The following is a 14,291-nucleotide window of genomic DNA, read 5'->3' as shown; positions in this document are numbered from 1 at the left end:
TGTACAGTACAAATAAATTTCAATAGAAAAATGTGATTTTTAGCTCGTCACAAATTTACGTAGTTTACTTGTTCTGAAGGATATTAGAAAAATGTAATTTTTATTTCTGCTTAAAGCCTATTAATATCTAATACTTTTTGTCAAATTGTTAAATAGTTTAGTGAACATAAGAAATAAATTTCAATAGAAAAATGTGATTTTTAGCTCCTTCACAGGTTTACGTAGTTTAATTAATCTGAAGGACAATAGAAAAATGTGATTTTTAATTCTGCTTAAAGCCTATTAATATTCAATATTTTTTGTCAAATTGTCAAATAGTTTAGTGGTCAAAAGAAATAAATTTCAATAGAAAAATTTGATTTTTAGCTCCGCCACAGATTTACGTAGTTTATTTGATCTGGAGGATATTAAAAAAAAATAATTTTTAATTCTACTAAAAACTTATTAAGAAATAAATTTCAATAGAAGAATGTGATTTTTAGCTCCGTTACAGAATTACGTAGTTTACTTGATCAGAAGGATAATAGAAAAATGTGATTTTTAATTCTGCTTAAAGCTTATTAATTAATATTCAATATTTTTTTGTCAATTTGTCAAATAGTTCAGTGGTCAAAAGAAATAAATTTCAGTAGAAAAATATGATTTTTAGCTCCGTCACATATTTACGTAGTTTACTTTATCTGAAGAATATTATAAAAATGTAATTTTTAATTCTTCTTAAAACTAATTAATGTTCAATATTTTTTGTCAAATTGTTAAATAGTTTAGTCATCAAAAGACATACATTTCAGTGGAAAAATGTGTTTTTTAGCTTTGGCTCAGATTTACGTAGTTTACTTTATCTGAAGGATATTAGAAAAATGTTATTTTTAATTCTTCTTAAAACTGATTAATGTTCAATATTTTTTGTCAATTTGTCAAATATTTATGTAGTTTACTTTATGTAGTTTACTTTATCTGAAGAATATTAGAAAAATGTATTTTTTAATTCTGCTTAAAACTTATTAATATTCAATATTTTTTGTCAAATTGTTAAATAGTTTAGTCATCAAAAGACATAAATTTCAGTAGAAAAATGTGATTTTTAGCTTCGCCACAGAATTACGTGATTTACTTGATCTGAAGGATATTAGAAAAAAGTATTTTTTAATTCCGCTTAAAACTTATTAATATTCAATATATTTGTCAATTTGTCAAATACTTTAGTGCTCAAAAGAAATAAATTTCAGTAGAAAAATGTGATTTTTAGCTCCGTCACATATTTATGTAGTTTACTTTATCTGAAGAATATTAGAAAAATGTATTTTTTAATTCTGCTTAAAACTTATTAAAATTCAATATTTTTTGTAAAATTGTTAAATAGTTTAGTCAACAAAAGACATAAATTTCAGTAGAAAAATGTGATTTTTAGCATAGCCACAGAATTACGTGATTTACTTGATCTGAAGGATATTAGAAAAAAGTATTTTTTAATTCTGCTTAAAGCTTATTAATATTCAATATTTTTGTCAATTTGTCAAATAGTTTAGTGGTCAAAAGAAATAAATTTCAGTAGAAAAATGTGATTTTTAGCTTCGCCACAGAATTACGTGATTTACTTGATCTGAAGGATATTAGAAAAAAGTATTTTTTAATTCCGCTTAAAACTTATTAATATTCAATATTTTTGTCAATTTGTCAAATACTTTAGTGCTCAAAAGAAATAAATTTCAGTAGAAAAATGTGATTTTTAGCTCCGTCACATATTTATGTAGTTTACTTTATCTGAAGAATATTAGAAAAATGTATTTTTTAATTCTGCTTAAAACTTATTAAAATTCAATATTTTTTGTAAAATTGTTAAATAGTTTAGTCATCAAAAGACATAAATTTCAGTAGAAAAATGTGATTTTTAGCTTCGCCACAGAATTACGTGATTTACTTGATCTGAAGGATATTAGAAAAAAGTATTTTTTAATTCTGCTTAAAGCTTATTAATATTCAATATTTTTGTCAATTTGTCAAATAGTTTAGTGGTCAAAAGAAATAAATTTCAGTAGAAAAATGTGATTTTTAGCTCCGTCACATATTTACGTAGTTTATTTTATCTGAAGAATATTAGAAAAATGTAATTTTTAATTCCACTTAAAACTTATTAATATTCAATATTTTTTGTCAAATTGTTAAATAGTTTAGTCATCAAAAGACATAAATTTCAGTACAAAAATGTGATTTTTAGCTTTGCCACAGAATTACGTGGTTTACTTAATCTGAAGGATATTAGAAAAAAGTATTTTTTAATTCTGCTTAAAGCTTATTAATATTCAATATTTTTGTCAATCTGTCAAATAGTTTAGTGGTCAAAAGAAATAAATTTCAGTAGAAAAATGTGATTTTTAGCTCCGTCACATATTTACGTAGTTTATTTTATCTGAAGAATATTAGAAAAATGTAATTTTTAATTCCACTTAAAACTTATTAATATTCAATATTTTTTGTCAAATTGTTAAATAGTTTAGTCATCAAAAGACATAAATTTCAGTACAAAAATGTGATTTTTAGCTTTGCCACAGAATTACGTGGTTTACTTAATCTGAAGGATATTAGAAAAAAGTATTTTTTAATTCTGCTTAAAGCTTATTAATATTCAATATTTTTGTCAATCTGTCAAATAGTTTAGTGGTCAAAAGAAATAAATTTCAGTAGAAAAATGTGATTTTTAGCTCCGTCACATATTTATGTAGTTTACTTTATCTGAAGAATATTAGAAAAATGTATTTTTTAATTCTGCTTAAAACTTATTAAAATTCAATATTTTTTGTAAAATTGTTAAATAGTTTAGTCATCAAAAGACATAAATTTCAGTAGAAAAATGTGATTTTTAGCTTCGCCACAGAATTACGTGATTTACTTGATCTGAAGGATATTAGAAAAAAGTATTTTTTAATTCTGCTTAAAGCTTATTAATATTCAATATTTTTGTCAATTTGTCAAATAGTTTAGTGGTCAAAAGAAATAAATTTCAGTAGAAAAATGTGATTTTTAGCTCCGTCACATATTTACGTAGTTTATTTTATCTGAAGAATATTAGAAAAATGTAATTTTTAATTCCACTTAAAACTTATTAATATTCAATATTTTTTGTCAAATTGTTAAATAGTTTAGTCATCAAAAGACATAAATTTCAGTACAAAAATGTGATTTTTAGCTTTGCCACAGAATTACGTGGTTTACTTAATCTGAAGGATATTAGAAAAAAGTATTTTTTAATTCTGCTTAAAGCTTATTAATATTCAATATTTTTGTCAATTTGTCAAATAGTTTAGTGGTCAAAAGAAATAAATTTCAGTAGAAAAATGTGATTTTTAGCTCCGTCACATATTTACGTAGTTTATTTTATCTGAAGAATATTAGAAAAATGTAATTTTTAATTCCACTTAAAACTTATTAATATTCAATATTTTTTGTCAAATTGTTAAATAGTTTAGTCATCAAAAGACATAAATTTCAGTAGAAAAATGTGATTTTTAGCTTTGCCACAGAATTACGTGGTTTACTTGATCTGAAGGATATTAGAAAAAAAGTATTTTTTAATTCCGCTTAAAACTTATTAATATTCAATATTTTTGTCAATTTGTCAAATACTTTAGTGCTCAAAAGAAATAAATTTCAGTAGAAAAATGTGATTTTTAGCTCCGTCACATATTTACGTAGTTTATTTTATCTGAAGAATATTAGAAAAATGTAATTTTTAATTCCACTTAAAACTTATTAATATTCAATATTTTTTGTCAAATTGTTAAATAGTTTAGTCATCAAAAGACATAAATTTCAGTACAAAAATGTGATTTTTAGCTTTGCCACAGAATTACGTGGTTTACTTAATCTGAAGGATATTAGAAAAAAGTATTTTTTAATTCTGCTTAAAGCTTATTAATATTCAATATTTTTGTCAATCTGTCAAATAGTTTAGTGGTCAAAAGAAATAAATTTCAGTAGAAAAATGTGATTTTTAGCTCCGTCACATATTTATGTAGTTTACTTTATCTGAAGAATATTAGAAAAATGTATTTTTTAATTCTGCTTAAAACTTATTAAAATTCAATATTTTTTGTAAAATTGTTAAATAGTTTAGTCATCAAAAGACATAAATTTCAGTAGAAAAATGTGATTTTTAGCTTCGCCACAGAATTACGTGATTTACTTGATCTGAAGGATATTAGAAAAAAGTATTTTTTAATTCTGCTTAAAGCTTATTAATATTCAATATTTTTGTCAATTTGTCAAATAGTTTAGTGGTCAAAAGAAATAAATTTCAGTAGAAAAATGTGATTTTTAGCTCCGTCACATATTTACGTAGTTTATTTTATCTGAAGAATATTAGAAAAATGTAATTTTTAATTCCACTTAAAACTTATTAATATTCAATATTTTTTGTCAAATTGTTAAATAGTTTAGTCATCAAAAGACATAAATTTCAGTACAAAAATGTGATTTTTAGCTTTGCCACAGAATTACGTGGTTTACTTAATCTGAAGGATATTAGAAAAAAGTATTTTTTAATTCTGCTTAAAGCTTATTAATATTCAATATTTTTGTCAATCTGTCAAATAGTTTAGTGGTCAAAAGAAATAAATTTCAGTAGAAAAATGTGATTTTTAGCTCCGTCACATATTTACGTAGTTTATTTTATCTGAAGAATATTAGAAAAATGTAATTTTTAATTCCACTTAAAACTTATTAATATTCAATATTTTTTGTCAAATTGTTAAATAGTTTAGTCATCAAAAGACATAAATTTCAGTAGAAAAATGTGATTTTTAGCTTTGCCACAGAATTACGTGGTTTACTTGATCTGAAGGATATTAGAAAAAAAGTATTTTTTAATTCTGCTTAAAGCTTATTAATATTCAATATTTTTGTCAATTTGTCAAATATTTTAATGGTCAAAAGAAATAAATTTCAGTAGAAAAATGTGATTTTTAGCTCCGTCACATATTTACGTAGTTTACTTTATCTGAAGAATATTAGAAAGAATGTAATTTTTAATTCTGCTTAAAACCTATTAGTATTTAATATTTTTTGTCAAATTGTTAAATAGTTTAGACATCAAAAGACATAAATTTCATTAGAAAAATGTGATTTTTAACTTTGTCACAGATTTACGTAGTTTACTTGATCAGAGGCTTATTAGAAAAATGTAATTTTTAATTCTATTGAAAACTTATTAATATTTAATGTTTTTTGTCAAATTGTCAAATAGTTTAATGATTAGAAAAAATAAATTTCAATAGAAAAATATGATTTATAACTCCGTCAGAGTTTAGTGATCAGAATAATAAATCAATAATAAAATATGATTATTATACATTCTTTAGATAAATTTGTTTTTTTTTATTTTCAGATACACATATTATTCATAAATATATGATTTTTCAGTAACATTTTTTAACAATCATTAAAAGTTTAGTATTCTATTAAAACTCAGAAGTTTCAAATACCCAATTAAATATATCCCATTTCGTATGAATATTGACGAATTCTTTACGACCAAACGAAAATACAATTTTAAAGTTTCCGAATGTATTCAGGTTAATTCACAATCACTGAATTGATTTCTGTAATAAAACAATCCATTTTAAGCAACACACAGGTCAATTTTGGTACTTAAGTTTTAATTATTGATAATATAAAAATTTCATATTTCCCTTTATCACAATTTTATTGAAATTCTCCAGGTGAATCGCTTACATATATTATTCATGACACACGTGCATTTCAGTTAAAATGGCTAGCAGATTGACATTTAGTTTCGATTCTAATTTGAAATTAAAATTCTCGAATTCTTTTATGCAAACTTAAAATTAGCTTATACACTTCGGTTTACCTAGATTTTAAATCTATTGATTGAGGAATGATTTTAAATTTACGACTGGAACTTTTAAATTGAACTTTGTAATCGATAAGAGGTTGAAAAGACCAAAACGTGATTTAACTTAAGCATTTATTAACACAATGTATGTGAGTGCATTTTTTCACAATGATTTATTCACTCCTGTATCGAAAAGGAGTGTTTTATTAAAATAATTATATATAGTAAAAGCGGCGTAAAACGCGGCTGTTTCAGCCAGGACATAAATCATAAAAGGGGACGGAATGCAAATTGAAAAAAGAGTACGTAACATGTGTCGCTATATAATTAGTGGACGTTACAAAAGAGACTAATCTAATCGAATTATTTCGTTTTATTCGCCATTCCCAATGGGTTCGTTTATATTTAGTGGCTTAAAAGATATTGAACTGAATATTTTGTAAGTATGTAATGCTAAAGTGTCGTGACCACACAAGCACTGAGCCAGCCAGAGGGGGAAAAGGGAAAAACGCATGTTGTCACGCAAACTTACAAAACGGAGACCACAATCATAGATTACAGGGAGCCAGCAGGTTTAACTATAATTATACGGAATGCCATTTTTAATTAACCACCATTGCAACCTTCAATGGCCCAAGATGAAATGAATTATGTTAAAACTCGTTTAATGTTCGTTGGGGAGAAGTTTCTTTTATGCTATAAAAAATAGGCCATCTAAAAAATTAACATAACCGAGTCGTTTTTATATGTGGAGTCCAGATTAATGGCAAAGGTTGTATGTTATTTGCCTTAAAGGTCAGATGTGTGTTTACTTATTTAAACACTGGCCATTTCTATTAACTAGAATTTCGAGGGGATTATACAATTTGGGGTTAATTCCCACCTGTTATTGTTTTATTTTATAATCAAAACCTAGACTAAAGTTTAAAATAATGTACATAGTAAAATATACAATTTTTTATTGATAGTACATCTAAAATAAACACAACCTTTGTCATGTTTTAATAAACCTGTTAATCTAAAGTTTTTGCCATATTAATTGTTGATATTTCAACTAAAATATCAGTTGGATGTTAAATTACATTAAAGAAGTATGACAAAAACTTTAGGTTGACATTAATTTATTTTATATGTACAACCAAAATTTGAAAGAATCATGGAAGAAATTTTAAATTGGATGTACAGAATAAACTAATAAACTTGTTAATCTAAAGTTTAAGCCGTACTTATTGTTGATACTGCTCTTAAAATAACAATTAATTAATAAATAATATTGAAGAAGAGTGACACAAACTCTAAGTTAACAAACTCTAAAGTTTAAGCCATACTTATTGTTGATACTGCTCTTAAAATAACAAGTAATTAATAAATAATATTGAAGAAGTGTGACACAAACTTTAGGTTAACAAGTTTATTAATTTATTTTGTATGTACAACCTAAATTTAGAAGAATTATGGAAGAATTTTTAAGTTAGATGTACAGAATAAACTAATAAACTTGTTAATCTAAAGATTAAGCCATACTTATTGTTGATACTGCTCTTAGAATAACAATTAATTAATAAATAATATTGAAAAAGTGTGACACAAACTTTAGGTTATCAAATTTATTAATTTATTTTGTATGTACAGCCTAAATTTGGAAGAATTATGGAAGAAATTTTAAGTTGGATGTACAGAATAAACTAATAAACTTGTTATTCTAAAGTTTAAACCATACTTATTGTTGATACTGCTCTTAAAATAACAAGTAATTAATAAATAATATTGAAGATAGAGTGACACAAACTGTAAGTTAACAAGTTTATTAATTTATTCTGTATGTGTAACCTAAATTTGGAAAAATTATAGAAGGCATTTTAAGTTGAATGTTCAGAATAAACTAATAAACTTGTTAATCTAAAGTTTAAGCCGTACTTATTGTTGATACTGCTCTTAAAATAACAATTAATTAATAAATAATATTGAAGAAGAGTGACACAAACTCTAAGTTAACAAACTCTAAAGTTTAAGCCATACTTATTGTTGATACTGCTCTTAAAATAACAAGTAATTAATAAATAATATTGAAAAAGTGTGACACAAACTTTAGGTTAACAAGTTTATTAATTTATTTTGTATGTACAACCTAAATTTAGAAGAATTATGGAAGAATTTTTAAGTTAGATGTACAGAATAAACTAATAAACTTGTTAATCTAAAGATTAAGCCATACTTATTGTTGATACTGCTCTTAGAATAACAATTAATTAATAAATAATATTGAAAAAGTGTGACACAAACTTTAGGTTAACAAATTTATTAATTTATTTTGTATGTACAGCCTAAATTTGGAAGAATTATGGAAGAAATTTTAAGTTGGATGTACAGAATAAACTAATAAACTTGTTAATCTAAAGTTTAAGCCATACTTATTGTTGATACTGCTCTTAAAATAACAAGTAATTAATAAATAATATTGAAGATAGAGTGACACAAACTTTAAGTTAACAAGTTTATTAATTTATTCTGTATGTGTAACCTAAATTTGGAAAAATTATAGAAGGCATTTTAAGTTGGATGTACAGAATAAACTAATAAACTTGTTAATCTAAAGTTTAAGCCATACTTATTGTTGATACTGTTCTTAAAATAACAAGTAATTAATAAATAATATTGAAGATAGAGTGACACAAACTTTAAGTTAACAAGTTTATTAATTTATTCTGTATGTGTAACCTAAATTTGGAAAAATTATAGAAGGCATTTTAAGTTGGATGTACAGAATAAACTAATAAACTTGTTAATCTAAAGTTTAAGCCATACTTATTGTTGATACTGCTCTTAAAATAACAAGTAATTAATAAATAATATTGAAGAAGTGTGACACAAATTTTAGGTTAACAAGTTTATTAATTTATTTTGTATGTACAACCTGAAATTAGAAGAATTATAGCAGAAACTTTAAGTTGGATGTACAAAATAAACTAATAAACCTGTGAATCTAAAGTTTGAGCCATACTTATCGTTGATATCTCTTAAAATAACAATTAATTAATAAATAATATTAAAGAAGTGTTACACAAACTTTACAACCTAAAATTAGAAGAATTATGGCAGAAACATTAAGTTGGATGTACAGAATAAACTAACAAACCTGTGAATCTAAAGTTTGAGCCATACTTTTTGTTGATACTACTTTTAAAATAACAATTAGTTAATAAATAATATTGAAGAAGTGTGATAAAAACTTTAGGTTAACAAGTTTATTAATTTATTTCATAAGTACAACCTAAAATTAGAATTATGGCAGGAACTTTAAGTTAGATGTAGGGAATATATTATTAAACTGTTAACTTCAAGTTTGTGCTATACTTATATTGATGTTACTCTTAAAATAATAATTAATTAATAAATGACACTCAAGAAGTGTGGCACAAACTTTAGGTTAACAAGTTTATTAATTGATTTTGAATGTACAGTCTAAATTCAGAAGAATTAGGGCAGAAACTTTGCAGATGCATCTACAGAATAAATTAATAAACCTGTTAATTTAAAGTTTGTACTATACTTACTACACCTCAAAATAATTAAATAATAAATGACATTGAAGAAATGTGACACAAACTTTAGATTAATAAGTTTACTAATTTAACATAATTTTTGAAAAATTGTGGGACAAATTTTAAGTAGTATATATTATATGTATAATAAACCTGTTAATTTAAAATGTCTTAATGAATTTATTCTGTATCTTCAACATAAAATTTAAAAAAGTTGGACGTAATAAACCTGTTAACCTAAACTTCAAATTTTATTAAGGCAAATTTGTCAAGAAAAAAAAAACGAACATATCGAAGTAGAACAAGGATAATAAAATATCACATATCGATGTTTTTTGTCAAGGTGATATTAACGTACGAAAAGTATATTCAGCATAAGAAAAACGTCGGATTTTTTTATTCATATCATATAAAACGATTTGGAACACAAACATGTAAAATGGATAAATCCCTTTTCCTTGAGAAATGACCTGAATGTATTTTATTTACTTTGAGGGTGATATAAATCCACACATGAAGTTTAAATCAACTGTTTTCTTGACATAAATTCAAATCAAACAGTCGCACAACAGTGACGTTTAATTTAACTAAACCAGAGAACTGTTCGTTGCGCCATTTATTATAAAGAATAATCGGATTATTCGAAAATTAAGTTTCGCAATATTAATTCATGTGCAAGTTGTTCGTAACTCACGTGTCGAAGTTTGTTTTAAGGTTTTAAGGTTAATTAATAATACATTCGGATTCGCTCATAAATATTTTAGACTAATTTCCGGTCGTGGATTGCATTTAAATCAGATCGGGCTTCGGCACACCCCGAACTAATGTCGAAAATGAAAAATACACGACGACATTGAATGCATTTTTTACATGAACGTCATCTAGCCATAGCAAGAAAAACTCATATTGCTAAAATAGCTTCTTTTATGAAAACAATTTTGCTTGAGATTTTCAATTCCAAATTGCTTAAAGCTTTCCTAACCAGAGAATTGCAAAGATGGCTCCGTTGCGAATAGTTGGAAATAATAAATTTGGTCCGTGCCTTCTAACTTATTTTTTCTTCTTGTTTTGGTTATATAATCAGCTGCTGCTACTACAAAAATAATCATTATTACTTACAAATCTGACGTCTGCAAAGCTTAAAGCTGGATCGTCTTCGTTTCGAGCTGTATAAATTATTTATATATTATATATATATATATATATATATATATATATATATATATATATATATTTCAATGTGAGTAAGTAAAATTTATTAGAAGGATTTTCGTGTAGTTTAAAGATAGAGTTAACGGCTCTAGAATATATTATTTAAATTTCGACTTATACAGATCAGGACTATAATTGCGAACGGTTTAAACTATCAAATATGACGTACATAAGATTTACATCCCCATTATTCTCTGAATAGATTTACATTTAGACTTGAGGGCTGTGTGGTTTATGGAAAGAGAAAACAATGTTTATAAATACTGCGAGTTAAATTGAAATTTCATTCTGCATTGTGCTAACCAGTGGCGGAGCAAATGTCACAGCCAAACAATTTATTTGAACACAATGATATTTAGATATGTCACTTTAAAGGTAAATTCAATTATAGTTGAAATAAAAGAGCTAAACATGTTGTATACTAACTGCAACAAAAAACGCAACACATTCATATGTTTTCATAAAATTTAGTATACACAAGAAAGAGAAGATTAAGATTTACTATAAAAGTCAGGATTTATGAATGATAATTTGATTGAATCATATTTTTTTATTCTAAAACTGTTTTTTCTTTTAATCACCCTCTAATATATTCATATAAGAAAACCCTTAAAGTACTTTTTAGATTATTTTTGAATTTTTTTTTTTAAATTTAAAACGTAGAAGAAAGTGATCCTTCATATTTTTAATTTTAGAAATGATCTTTTAAAGTGTTGCTGATGCTTTCTAAAGAACATTTTGTATATGTATACGTAAAAAATGAAAAAGGCTTTTTAAATATAACTAATACTTACAGATCCTCTGAAGTAGTGTCAATACCACACAATGGTCCCATCAAAAAGATTGCAATTAAGATATTAAACCTTAAGAAACATAAAAAATTAAGATTCACCAAGTTTTAAGAATGATAATTATCTAATTTTTAAACCTAAAGAACATACAAAAGGTGAAGATTTGATTTTTATGAAAGACAGGATTTCAGAACTTCAGTTTCAAGAAACTTTTTGTTCAGCCATTTTTCAATTCCACAAATGATCCTTCACACTATCGTCAATATTTTGTAATAATCTCCCTATATAATATAAAAAGAATTGTTATTATTTCTTAAACCTGAAGAAATATGGTAAATTAAAATTTACTATCAAAGCCAGTATTTAAAAATATCAATCTTAATAAACTTTTCCTTCAACCATTTTTATATCTTACAATCGATCCTTCAAAGTGTCCTTAATGTTTTCTAGTAATCACTCTCTATATGCACAGATAAAAGAAAATCCATAAAAGGATTTTTATATTATTTCTTAAACCTGAAGGAAGAGAAGATTTAATACAAAAATCGGGATTTACGAATGATAATTTGATTGAATCACATTTTTTTATTCTAAAACTATTCTTTAGTAATTTTTTTTAACCACCCTCTATATATACATAGAAGAAAACCCTTCAAGTACTTTTTAGATTATTTTTGAAATTTAAAACTTAGAGGAAAGAGATTCTTCACATTTTCAATTTTAGAAATGATCTTTTAAGTTGTTGCTAATGCTTTCTAAAGGACATTTTGTATATATATATATATATATATATATATATATATATATATATATATGTAAAAAAAAGAAAAGGCTTTTTAAATATTACTGATACTTACTGATGGTCTGAAGTAGTGTAATGTAAAATGGTTCCATCAAAAATATTGCAATAAAGATGTTAAACCTTAAGAAACATCGAAAATTAAGATTTACCAAGTTTTAAAAATGATAATTATCTAATTTTTAAAAGCAAAGAAACATACAAAAGGAGAGGATTTGATTTTATGAAAGCCAGGATTTCAGAACTTCAGTCACAAGAAACTTTTCGTTCAGTCATTTTTTCAATTCTACATGATCCTTCACACTGTCGTCGAAATTTTCTAATAATCTCCCTATATAATATAAAAAGAATTATTATTATTTCTTAAACCTGAAGAAACATGGTAAATTAAAATTTACTATCAAACCAGGATTTAAAAATATCAATCTCAAGAAACTTTTCCTTCCTTTTATATCCTAAGAACGATTCTTTAAAGTGTCCTTAATGTTTTCTAGCAATCACTCACTATATACACAGATAAAAGAAAATCCATAAAAAGATTTTTATATTATTTCTTAAACCTGAAGGAAGAGAAGATTAAGATTTACTACAAAAACGAGGATTTAAGAATGATAATTTGACTGATTTTTTTAATTTAAAACTGTTTTTAGTATTTTTTCTTCTTTTAATCACCCTCTATATATATATATATATATATATATATATATAAGAGAAAACCCTTAAAGTACTTTCTATATTATTTTTGAAGTTTAAAATCTAGAAGAAAAAGATTCTTCATATTTTTAATTTTAGAATGATCCTTTAAAGTGTTGGTGATGCTTTCTAAAGTACATTCTGTAAAATTTACTATCAAAGCCAAGATTTAAAAATATCAATCTCAAGAAACTTTTCCTTCAACCATTTTTATATCTTACAAACGATCCTTCAAAGTGTCCTTAATGTTTTCTGAAGGAAGAGAAGATTCAGATTTACTACAAAAGTCATGATTTAAGAATGACAATTTGATTGAATCATATTTTTTTATTCTAACTGTTTTTTAGTACTTTTTTTTTTTTTTTTGAATCACCCTCTATATACAGAAAACCCTTAAAGTACTTTTTAAATTATTTTTGAAATTTAAAACGTAGAAGAAAAAGATTCTACACATTTTCAATTTTGGAAATTATCTTTCAAAGTGTTATTGATGCTTTTTAAAGGACATTCTGTATATATAAGCGAAAAAAAAAAAAACATTTAAAGGGCTTAATATTACTAATTACTGATACTTACTGCTCGTCTAAAGTAGTATAATGTAAAAGATTATTATTTTACGAAATTTAAAGAAATAAAAAATTATTTCTAGAAATGAATTTATGTATATTAAGTATAATATATACATAGAACTATATATATAGAACAAACCAACCCAATCGGCGGCGTAATGGAAATTCAACGTCACACTTGGAATAAACAATTCATCACTCTAAAATTTCCCTCAATTAAACCACCAATCTGTTACATAATTGTATGGAATTTGTCAATGCAAATCTTCACACATGCAACTCTACCAATTACGTTACGAAGCTAAAACCTTCCATCAATAACATGGTTTTCATCAAGTTAACGGCGATTTAATTAATTACCAAGATATAGCGCAGAAAATCCAATACTAAAAATGCTTCATTGAATTTAATTATAACCTCTAATTAAAACTTGGTAAACGATCTTATGCTAAATGCATGAATAATTGATAAATGTTACTACGTGCAAAGTTTAACTAATAAAGTTACAAATTGGCTTATTATAAAGTTATCAGCGGGACCGAAACAAAAGGAAACATCAAATTTTAAATAGATGTTTTAGCATTTTAACTAATTATATTCAATTACTTATAGTTGTGGTGCTGCGCATTAAATCTGGTAATTATTAAAGATTCAGCGGCGTCCCGGAAACTTCGTAAATCCTTGACCGGAAGGGACGACCTATTCAGAGGTTTAAGACGAACACCATAACATAAATGCTAATTTCGCGTTAAGTTCTTTGTTATTATTTTTATTAATGAGGCGGACGATGCGTGAACGGCCGAAGCAGAATGAACAGCACCTCGACGGCGTTCT

The sequence above is a fragment of the Aethina tumida genome, chromosome 1, assembly GCF_024364675.1.
Source record: "Aethina tumida isolate Nest 87 chromosome 1, icAetTumi1.1, whole genome shotgun sequence".
Classification (NCBI taxonomy): domain Eukaryota; kingdom Metazoa; phylum Arthropoda; class Insecta; order Coleoptera; family Nitidulidae; genus Aethina; species Aethina tumida.
The sequence above is the reverse complement of the archived record's forward strand: the minus strand, read 5'-3'. Positions refer to the sequence as shown.